The sequence below is a fragment of the Gossypium hirsutum genome, chromosome A06 (assembly GCF_007990345.1).
Source record: "Gossypium hirsutum isolate 1008001.06 chromosome A06, Gossypium_hirsutum_v2.1, whole genome shotgun sequence".
NCBI classification, from domain to species: Eukaryota; Viridiplantae; Streptophyta; class Magnoliopsida; order Malvales; family Malvaceae; genus Gossypium; species Gossypium hirsutum.
In genome coordinates this window covers 105,591,988-105,604,061 of record NC_053429.1, presented here as the reverse complement: position 1 = coordinate 105,604,061, position 12,074 = coordinate 105,591,988, and the positions used below count along the sequence as shown (strand labels likewise).

The window sequence follows — 12,074 nt, the reverse complement described above, 5'->3', positions numbered from 1 at the left end:
AGATATGTAGATGTGGTGAGGCCGAAATGGCTATTATTAAATGTGTGCAAGTTATCTGAATGGCCTTTATGAAAATGTGTGCTATCTTCCTTGTATAGTGAGGCCGAATGGTTACTTAGAAATGTAATATGGCTGAGTGGTTATTTAAATGAAAGTAAAGTATATGATGTATTAGCAAGTAATGATAAAAGCATTATCTTATATATGTGCTTGCGTATGTGGTGTGACCGAATGGGCAAGTGTGAAATGTACATATGTTTATGTGTATATAATGTGGCCGAATGACCAATTGTGAAAAGTGTGTATTATTAGATATTTGATGAGGCCAAAGTTAGTAAAAAGTATATAAAATAAATTGTGCTGAGATTGTATCCGGGTTTAAAGTTCCGTAGGCTTCGTGCTGGTGTTATGTTCGGGTTTTATACCTCGCAGGCCAAGTGCTAGTGAATTTGATAAAGTATATGACTACGAGATCCTATGCTAAGATGATAAATTGAACTTGTATTACACATTAAGTGATTCAGGTATGTGATATATATATTTTATATGTGAGATTGATCTGATGGGAATTAAGAATGTGTAATGGGAAGCATATGAAAAGATGTTGTAAATTCATATGTATATTTGTATATGTGTGCATTCAGTTATTATGCAAAGTTACAAGATAGTTTTCGATATGCCATTTAACTATGAATGTTGAAAGTAAGTGTGGGTAAGAAATGATACACTAGTGAAATTTGAAAGACTTAAAGTTAATCCGGAAGCTTGTAAATACTATGTTTATATGAGTTTGAGTATAAACGGAGTAAAATGATATGTGTTTGTGCATAATTGGCCAAATAGTATTGTACTCAGAAAGTGTTATGTGATTTTGAACATTTGGTTTGTTTTTTTTTTTAAGTTCAACTGTTTAAATTGCTTAAGACTTACTAAGTTTATGAAAGCTTACTTTGAATATTATGTTTCTCTGTTTTTTTTGTAGATCATTGACTCTTACTATTAGCTCGGAGATCGTCAGCACTTCGTCACACTATCTACTATTGTGGTAATCATGTGATTTGGACTTAGCTTATGGCATGTATAGGATAGACTATAAGTAGAATGATATTTTGACTATTGTATATAAGCCATGCGAATATGGCATCTTATGGAAGTTTACTTTTATAAGTTTTAAATTCGATCTTTGTTTGTGTCTATTAGTTATATAAATAAATGATCTTTTATTTAAAAAAGGTTCAAAATTTTACTGTTCTGATCCGATTCCTAATTTTTGGTAACGTCTCGTCCTATTCCGGCAACGGTTACGGGATAGGGGTGTTACACGTGTGCCACGAGCGTGTCCCTACCGAGCCCAAGTTGAGTCCAATTTAGAATAGGCTAATTTTGAGGGCTTTTAGGCATTCCAAAGCCTATAAATACACCCTATAGAAGGAAGAAAATGAGACGGAGAATAGGGAGTAAGGAATTACTCCAAGGAAGCCGATTGATCCATCTCAGAAGCCGGATTCATCATCAAGACTGAAGATCTCTCCTCAATTTCCTCTTCAGGAGTTTTGAGTTTTCTTTATGTTTTGTATTCTTTATTCTGAGATGTTTTCTTATTTAGTTATAAACTAAAACCCCTAAATACCTAAGGGGAATGAAACCTAAGACGAATCTTGTTATTATTTTCTAAATCGTATGATAAATATTTAACATGTTCTTAATTATGTGTTCTTAATTCTCGTTTTGATATCCTAGGATACCGATTCAAGCCATGTCTAACAGAAGGAATAGACCTTGTCTAAGAGTACATTTGTCATAATTAAGCCACGTTGATTGCGCGCCTAGACATAAGGTGACAAGATTTTGCCGAATTAGGGTGAAACCTAATAAAGGGATCCATAGATCGAGTTAATGCAACCCTAGAATGTTAATTAGATAAAAGTCTCGGTTATTCAATCTAGGGATTAGACATTAGTCTTGAATAGGGATAATAACATAACTTAGGGATCTCTACGGAACAAGCTGAATGAATAAATCGTCTGATTTGGAGCCAGAATAACAAGTAAAGTTGTAATATCCTGATTTTGGGCCTAGTCGGAATAGTGGTTTCGTGACCATAAAATCCGAGATAGAAATAATTATTTTATGATTATTTTGAGGTCTATGGTATGATTGCATGATTGTGTGAAAATTTCATGAAGAAATTTTATGCATAAAGTGCTTAAATTGAAATTAGGAACTAAATTGAATAATTTGCAAAACTTGCATTCTAGAAGTTTCTAGTATGAAATTGTTTTGAAATATTAATCAGGAGGTCTTAAATAGCAATTTTACCAATTTCTAAGTCTATGGACAAAAATTGGACATGGATGGAATTTTTGGAAAGTTTAGTAGTAAGGACATTTTGGTCATTTAGGGGTAAAATGAATTAAAATACAAAATTAAAAGCCAATTTTGCTCATCTTCAACCCCATGGCCGAATGTAGCAAGGAGAAACCATGGCTAGGGTTTTTCAAGCTTCCAAGCTCGATTAGCAAGGAAAACTAAAATTCGGGCTAAAATAGGGAAAATACCAAGTTGTGGACGAAATGGTAAAAGTAGCCATTTTCGTATACGAGGTAAGTTCATGTGTAAATAATGTAGTATAATTGTTATTTTTAAGTTATTGATGTTAATTATATGATATGCTGATTTTTATCATGAAATATATGCTTTGTGGTTATTTTCGAATAAAATGCAAATTATGTGAATTATTTGTTAAATATAAAGTACTACCGAGTATTGGTTTCGGTATTTTACGGAAGATGGCATGGAGATGTGTTCGAGGAAAATCCCGTTTGAAACTTAGGAATAGAGTAGGATACAAGTGACATGTCACTAGGATATTTGGGCATCCGAACTCGTTGAGTTGAGTCCGAGTTCACTTATGGATGTGAATGTCCGAATTCGTTGAGTTGAGTCCGAGTTCGAGAGATGTAACTAGGCATCCGAGCTCGTTGAGTTGAGTCAAAGTTCACTTATGGATGCGAACGCCCGAGCTCGTTGAGTTGAGTCCGAGTTCACTTATGGGCGGGTTACATGGTAGCTTGGCTACATATGTGGTATTTATGTGCAAACTTTCCATGTATCCAAATTATATTCCGACGTGTTCAACGGGTAAAATTCTCCTCAAATGGAGGAATACTCGAGATGAAAGGGACGTATTGGTAAGTGTTGTGAAATGAATACTTTGAATAGGTATGTACTTAACCCTCGGGTTGAAAACTCGATATAACAACAATATGGTAAGATGATAAATGAAAATGTGATATGAATGTCTCGGTGATGATTATGCAAATGATGTTTTATGTTTGCTTATATAGTTGTGTTACTTGCTATTTGCATGTGAGCTTACTAAGCATTTAAGCTTACTTCCTCCTTTTCATTCCCTGTAGTGTTGACAAGCCAGCTCGGAAATCGGGAATGGTCGGAGGCATGCTCACACTATCCGTATACCATATTGGCATAATGGCTTGCATATTTTGAGTATGGCATGTATAGCATTATAATCATTTTGTATATATGGTCTTATGATATGGTTATTGAGTGGTATGGAAATGCTTGGTAATGATTAGCCATTGGAATGGCTAATCATGATCATATTTGGTGTTATGTATGCTAAATTGCTAGCTATTTCATGGAAACCATGAAATAGGTAAAATTTACCATAAAATAGATTTAGACAGCAGCAGTGACGTGAGTTTGAAAAATCATTAAAAATAGTAGAGATACAATTATATGGTGAATAAAATATGGAATTGAAGAATTATGAGTATATTTTCATATGGATGGAACAAAACAGGTATATGAGTTATATTTTATGAGATGTTTAAATTTTTGTGAAATAGGGCCAGAGTAATTTCTGGATCCCCTGTTCTGACTTTGGAAATTCACCATAAATTGTTCAAAGATAATTAGAAATCATGATTTATATTTACATATTCCTTATTGAGTCTAGTTTTATTAGAAACAAACGGCATAGTCATTGAAACTCTGTACAGGGAGATATCTGATTCGTAATACACAGAGGTCAGAGCAGTCGAACCCTGAAATAGGGGAGACTTTAACTAATAAAATGTACTAATTTTTTCGACAAAAAATTCTATAAAAAAATTAGTAAATAGATATATGAGTCTAGTTTCAGGGAAAATTTACATAATTGGATTTAGAGTTTTGGAACTCGAGATATGAATTTTTAAGCGACTGTGATGCAGATTGCTAGCTTGACTGAAAATTTTAAAAATAAATTGTTTGAGCTGTTTAAGTAATGAATTAAGTCTGTTAACACCTCGTGTTCGACTCTGGCGACGGTCTCGGGTACGGGATGTTACATTTGGTGGTATCAGAGCAGGTTTAGTCAGTTCTCGGACTAACCTAGCATGTGTAAAAGTTTAGCTATACATGCCACTGATCTGTGATAGTGTGATGTCTTCCGACGCGTATGAGTACCGTCTTATTTAGATAGGGTACTCTCCAACCGAGCTGCGCCAACCATGTTCAATGTTATGTGAAGGTATTTGAGTAAAATTATGATTATGATAAGTCTCGGTTCAGAAAAGTATGAATAAAAGTTTACGATACATATGTGATAAATATTCATATTTGCTTAATGCTCATATGATGTAGTGTATGTGGCTTACTTGATAAGATGAACGGAATAAATAGAAAGTAGTAGAGGTATGAATAAAAGTCATAATATTATTATACGAATGAAAATGTCCTTGTCTTGATTTGGATGTCTAATGTTGATGAATGCTAATGATATATAATTTTTATGAGATAAAGGATTATAATGAAATGAACTTATCTATGTTAATTAAATTATTGGATTGAATTATATGATTGTAATGATATGTACATGATGATGCACGAAATGAAAGTTGTGATTGTGATGCAAATATCTATGTTTGTTTGGCCTTATATGATGTCATGAGCATGAATTAATTTAATTAAATGAATGGATAAGTAAAGCTATCTAGAAAACATAGAATGTATGCATAAGTATATTGTCTAAATGGGACAATAGGAAAATTTGTGTAAGCCAACATGAATGTTGCATTGCCTGAATGAATGACATGATTTTGATGATGTTGCTATGATGATGGAAGTTGTACCATATGTGTATGTATAAGAAAGTTGAGTCAGAGGTCCTACAACCCCTCCCCCTTACCGAAATGGTACTTATAATGGAATTTCATAAGATTTGTATTGAATAAGTTTCCAGTTGAGAACCCAAAGAGTTCAGTGATAGAATAATTATAAGTATGATCAGAGATTGAAAATGAGCTGATAAGTAAAGTCAGAGTCAGTAAAGTATCGGATTGATATAAAGATTATTGGAATTATGCACTGTCCCAGTTAGAGAAGGAATTCTCTTTGGTAAACCGAATTACTCAGGTGCAAGGTCGAGAAAAGTGTAAATCGAAATTTATTCAGAACTGGCTTTCTTTAGTGAATGGTTTAATATGAAATTTGTGATGGCAGAACTAGTTGGGGAAATGATATTTGAAATGTGAACTATCTGAGTGTGACAGTTATGACTGGACAAATTTAGCAGTCTCTTTTGAGATGTTCTATGTGTTTACCTGTTCTCAGAAATATTTCTATGGCTATTGATCTTCTGAAGAAATTCTTGTTATATGGGAATGTCTTCTAATCCTGGTGTTGGATGAAAGCATTGGTAGTCTGACTGGTTTATAATTTATATTGCTCTATTTCATCGGGTATTCTATTTCATTTCGTCTGATAAGAATTGATGAGAGAATACATATGATATTATGATTCTGTTTCTTCTACTTGATGTTCCATCTGATATATATGTATGGGAAGATATATTGATCTTGTTATATTTGATTTCAGTGGGATTAAATAATGTTTTCTTTTGGACTTTCTTTCTTTGAAGAATTATCGGGGTATTCTGTATTTTCTCTATGAGTTTGGTTTTCGATTTTCTGGCATAATATCGTATCTTGGGTTTCTTTATCCTGGATCTCTTTATTCTGGATTTCTTTATTCTGGGTTTCTCTATTTTGGATTTCTTTATTCGGTTTTCTTATTATCTTTGTTCCATAATTTGTCAATTATGACTTATGTTCGAAGTATGTTCTTTAGCTCGTGATAATCATGTCAAATATGACTATACTTCTAATTTGATCTTGGTAATGTGGTGATTTTAGTATTGGGATTTTTTGTAATTTCTGTGTAAGGATTTGACATCAGTAAAGGCATAGGTGATAAAAACGCGAGTTTCAGTCGGTATGGTGAATTATTTATTTGAAAGATTTCATGTGACAATTATGTCAGGATTATTTTTCTCAAGTCTGATAATATAATTTCATTTTTGTACTGATAAAAGAGTAAATAGTCTGAACGAGAAATGTATATTTATTAAAAAGAGTTGGATATTAGTTAAAGTCACTACGAATGATAAGGTTTTCATCTTGTGTAAGCTGAAAAGTTTATTACATGTTGACAAAGTTTGGATAGATGAGAATACTGGTAACCAAAGCGTCTAAACTAGACTAGTCTACATTGAGTAAAGACTTCCTGACTTTCAGTAATGTACTGTTGTACGAATTGTGATGTGTTTCAAGATAGTGAGGTAATGTGATAGTTTAGAGCATTCGATGTTACATAAAATGGGTGTTGTTAAAGGGGTTAAAGCTGAGCATTGGGATCTATCAAAATTATCCTTGTCAGTGTTGATATTAGGATGGAAATGAGAAGGATTATTCTTGAGGCCATATCAGAATTATTTCCATAGCGGAAAGAGGAAAATGTGATGTATCCTATTGTTAAATGTTTGGCAAGATCTATAAATCATATCTATATTGAATGAATTCCTACTTATCAGATTCATGGAATTTCAGGTCTCTTTGATTGTTGGATTTCTTGGAATTCGGGTCTCCATTAATCAAGTTAAGATCCGGGTTTTATGTCATGATATCATGGGAAACTGAGAAGGGTTGAAAATTTAAGAACAGTTGAGAGTTGAGACTGTAAGCTTTCAGATCATATGAGAAATTAAAGAGATGTATTGGAGGTACAGCCTAAGTGAAAGTTCTTTGGCACCGAATATGAGATTAAAAGTGAAGACCACTTTTCTGGTAAGATTTTTGGGGACGAAAATCCCTAAAGGGGGGAGAGTTATAATATCCTGATTTTTGGCCTAGTCGAAATAGTGGTTTCGTGACCACAAAATCCGAGATAGAAATAATTATTTTATGATTATTTTGAGGTCTATGATATGATTGCATGATTGTGTGAAAATTTTACTGTTCTGATCTGATTCCTAATTTCTGGTAACGTCTCGTCCTATTCTGGCAACGGTTACGGGATAGGGGTGTTACACGTGTGCCACGAGCGTGTCCCTGCCGAGCCCAAGTTGAGTCCAATTCAGAATAGGCTAATTATGAGGGCTTTTAGGCATTCCAAAGCCTATAAATACACCCTATAGAAGGAAGAAAATGAGACGGAGAATAGGGAGTAAGGAATTACTCCAAGGAAGCCGATTGATCCATCTCAGAAGCCGGATTCATCATCAAGACTGAAGATCTCTCCTCAATTTCCTCTTCAGGAGTTTTGAGTTTTCTTTATGTTTTGTATTCTTTATTCTGAGATGTTTTCTTATTTAGTTATAAACTAAAACCCCTAAATACCTAAGGGGAATGAAACCTAAGACGAATCTTGTTATTATTTTCTAAATCGTATGATAAATATTTAACATGTTCTTAATTATGTGTTCTTAATTCTTGTTTTGATATCCTAGGATACCGATTCAAGCCATGTCTAACAGAAGGAATAGACCCTGTCTAAGAGTACATTTTTCATAACTAAGCCGCGTTGATTGCGCGCCTAGACATAAGGTGACAAGATTTTGCCGAATTAGGGTGAAACCTAATAAAGGGATCCATGGATCGAGTTAATGCAACCCTAGAATGTTAATTAGATAAAAGTCTCGGTTATTCAATCTAGGGATTAGACATTAGTCTTGAATAGGGATAATAACATAACTTAGGGATCTCTACGGAACAAGCTGAATGAATAAATCGTCTGATTTGGAGCCAGAATAACAAGTAAAGTTGTAATATCCTGATTTTGGGCCTAGTCGGAATAGTGGTTTCGTGACCATAAAATCCGAGATAGAAATAATTATTTTATGATTATTTTGAGGTCTATGATATGATTGCATGATTGTGTGAAAATTTCGTGAAGAAATTTTATGCATAAAGTGCTTAAATTGAAATTAGGGACTAAATCGAATAGTTTGCAAAACTTGCATTCTAGAAGTTTCTAGTATGAAATTGTTTTGAAATATTAATTAGGAGGTCTTAAATAGAAATTTTACCAATTTCTAAGTCTATGGACAAAAATTGGACATGGATGGAATTTTTGGAAAGTTTAGTAGTAAGGGCATTTTGGTCATTTAGGGGTAAAATGAATTAAAATACAAAATTAAAAGCCAATTTTGCTCATCTTCAACCCCATGGCCGAATGTAGCAAGGAGAAACCATGGCTAGGGTTTTTCAAGCTTCCAAGCTCGATTAGCAAGGAAAACTAAAATTCGGGCTAAAATAGGGAAAATACCAAGTTGTGGACGAAATGGTAAAAGTAGCCATTTTCGCATACGAGGTAAGTTCATGTGTAAATAATGTAGTATAATTGTTATTTTTAAGTTATTGATGTAAATTATATGATATGCTGATTTTTATCATGAAATATATGCTTTGTGGTTATTTTCGAATAAAATGCAAATTATGTGAATTATTTGTTAAATATAAAGTGCTACCGAGTATTGGTTTCGGTATTTTACGGAAGATGGCATTGAGATGTGTTCGAGGAAAATCCCGTTTTAACCTTAGGAATAGATTAGGATACAAGTGACATGTCACTAGGATATTTGGGCATCCGAACTCGTTGAGTTGAGTCCGAGTTCACTTATGGATGCGAATGTCTGAACTCGTTGAGTTGAGTCCGAGTTCGAGAGATGTAACTAGGCATCCGAGCTCGTTGAGTTGAGTCCAAGTTCACTTATGGATGCGAACGCCCGAGCTCGTTGAGTTGAGTCCGAGTTCACTTATGGGCGGGTTACATGGTAGCTTGGCTACATATGTGGCACTTATGTGCAAACTTTCCATGTATCCGAATTATATTCCGACGTGTTCAACGGGTAAAATTCTATTCAAATGGAGGAATACTCGAGATGAAAAGGACGTATTGGTAAGTGTTGTGAAATGAATACTTTGAACAGGTATGTACTTAACCCTCGGGTTGAAAACTCGATATAACAACAATATGGTAAGATGATAAATGAAAATGTGATATGAATGTCTCGGTGATGATTATGCAAATGATGTTTTATGTTTGCATATATAGTTGTGTTACTTGCTATTTGCATGTGAGCTTACTAAGCATTTATGCTTACTTTCTCCTTTTCATTCCTTGTAGTGTTGACAAGCCAGCTCAGAAATCGGGAACGGTCGGAGGCATGCTCACACTATCCGTATACCATCTTGGCATAATGGCTTACATATTTTGAGTATGGCATGTATAGCATTATAATCATTTTGTATATATGATCTTATGATATGGTTATTGAGTGGTATGGAAATGCTTGGTAATGATTAGCAATTGGAATGGCTAATCATGATCATATTTGGTGTTATGTATGCTAAATTGCTAGCTATTTCATGGAAACTATGAAATAGGTAAAATTTACCATAAAATAGATTTAGACAGCAGCAGTGACGTGAGTTTGAAAAATCATTAAAAATAGTAAAGATACAATTAGATGGTGAATAAAATATGGAATTTAAGAATTATGAGTTTATTTTCATATGGATGGAACAAAACAGGTATATGAGTTATATTTTATGAGATGTTTAAATTTTTGTGAAACAGGGCCAGAGCGATTTCTGGATCCCCTATTCTGACTTTGGAAATTCACCATAAATTGTTCAAAGATAATTAGAAGTCTTAATTTATATGTACAGATTCCTTATTGAGTCTCGTTTTATTAGAAACAAACGGCATAGTCATTGAAACTCTGTACAGGGAGATATCTGATTCGTAATACACAGAGGTCAGAGCAGTCGAACCCTGAAACAGGGGAGAATTGAACTAATAAAATGTACGAATTTTCTTGACCACAAATTCTAGAAAAGAATTAGTAAATAGATATATGAGTCTAGTTTCAGGAAAAATTTACAGAATTGGATTTAGAGTTTTGGAACTGAAGATATGAATTTTTAAGTGACTGTGATGTAGATTGCTAGCTTGACTGAAAATTTTAAAAATAAATTAATTGAGCTATTTAAGTAATGAATTAAGTCTGTTAACACCTCGTGTTCGACTCTGGCGACGGTCTCAGGTACGGGGTGTTACAAAAGTCTAGGTGGATTTTTCCTTAGGTATTGTCTTAAGTCAATCGATTTTCTCCAAAAAGCAATTCCCTAATTGTTTTCTTTGTGAGTTCTTAGTTTAGATAATTAGTTAATTAAAACAAAACCTCTTTATTCTTAGGCTAGATAATAAAAAGACAGTCATTACTAGTACTTTTCCTTTGGGTTTGACAATCTGGTCTTGCTAAAGCTATACTACTGTTCGAGAGGTAGACTTGCCTACATCGCAATAATAGTTAGTTCAAGAACGAGTAATTATAAATATGTAAAACCTATCACGAAATCACGCGATCAAGTTTTTGGCGCTGTTGCCGAGGAACTAAGATATTAGGAACGCTCAATTTTTATTACTTTAGCCATTTATTTTTCTTGCAATTTAATTTAATTTAATTATTATTTATTGACTTACTTTTTCTTTCTCTTGGCAGGTTTTTATAGTTTATGACTAGAAGAAACCCATCAGGACCATTACTTTTTGATAAAGAAATCGATCATACAATTCGCAGATATCAAAGAGAAATAAGGCGAAGCTTAAGATACAAAGAGAATGAGCAAGAAGACAATACTCAACCTCCAACTGAAGAGATGGCTGAAAACTAAGGCAATCAGCTACCTCCTGCAATTGCGGTTCATCAAAATCCTGCTCCACGCACTATGTATGATTATGCTAAACCTTCTTTAACAGGAACTAAATCGAGCATAGTTAGACCTGCTGTAGTTGCAAATACTTTTGAATTAAAACCTAACACTATTCAAATGATACAACAATTTGTTCAGTTTGATGGTTTGCAGAATGAGGATCTCAACATTCATTTAGCCAACTTCTTAGAACTATGCGATACATTTAAAATTAATGGTGTTTCTGATGATTTCATTCATATTCGATTATTCCCTTTTTCATTGAGGGACAAAGCTAAACAGTGGTTGAACTCGTTACCACGAAGGTCAATTACTACTTGGGAACATATGACCAAAAAAATTTTACTAAAATATTTTCAGCCGGCTAAAACGGCTAAATTACGTAATGATATCTCTTTTTTTGTGCAGATGGATTTAGAAACACTCTACGATACATGGGAGAGATACAAGGACTTTTTGAGAAGGTGCCCTCACCATGGATTACTGCTTGGCTCCAAGTACAAACATTCCACAATGGTCTGAATCCTTCGACTCGACAAATGGTTGACGCAGCTGCTGGTAGAACCATCAATAATAAAACACCTGAAGATGCCTATGAGTTTATTGAGGAGATGTCACTGAAAAACTATTAGTGGAAAGTTATGAGAACAAAGCCAACGAAAACAACCGATGTTTATAACGCCTATTCGGTCACCATGCTCTCTAATCAGGTAGAACTCTTAAATAAAAAGATTGATGGTTTTCTTAGTTCTTCCCAGGTTCACCCAGTAATGCAGTGCGAAGCAAGTGGAGGTGGAACAAGCCATTCGGAATACCAACCTTATGGCCACAACATGGATAACGAGCAATTAAACAACATGGGCAATAATCCTCGACCTCAAAACAATCCATATAGTAACACTTACAATGCAGGTTAGAGGAACCACCCTAATTTCTCGTGGAGCGGTCAAGGAAATCAAAGACCACAACCACCTCCAGGCTACCAACAACCACCCTACCAATGAAAAAAGA

The 12,074-nt window shown here is 34.1% G+C and overlaps 1 non-coding gene across 1 annotated transcript; it reads right to left on the bottom strand.

Annotated features, from left to right (window-relative positions):
* Positions 1-11,439: 11,439 nt before the first annotated feature.
* LOC121231482 (small nucleolar RNA R71) lies at positions 11,440-11,545 on the bottom strand. The gene has a single exon (XR_005929541.1). It is a non-coding gene; the product is annotated as a small nucleolar RNA R71 (small nucleolar RNA).
* Positions 11,546-12,074: the final 529 nt, after the last annotated feature.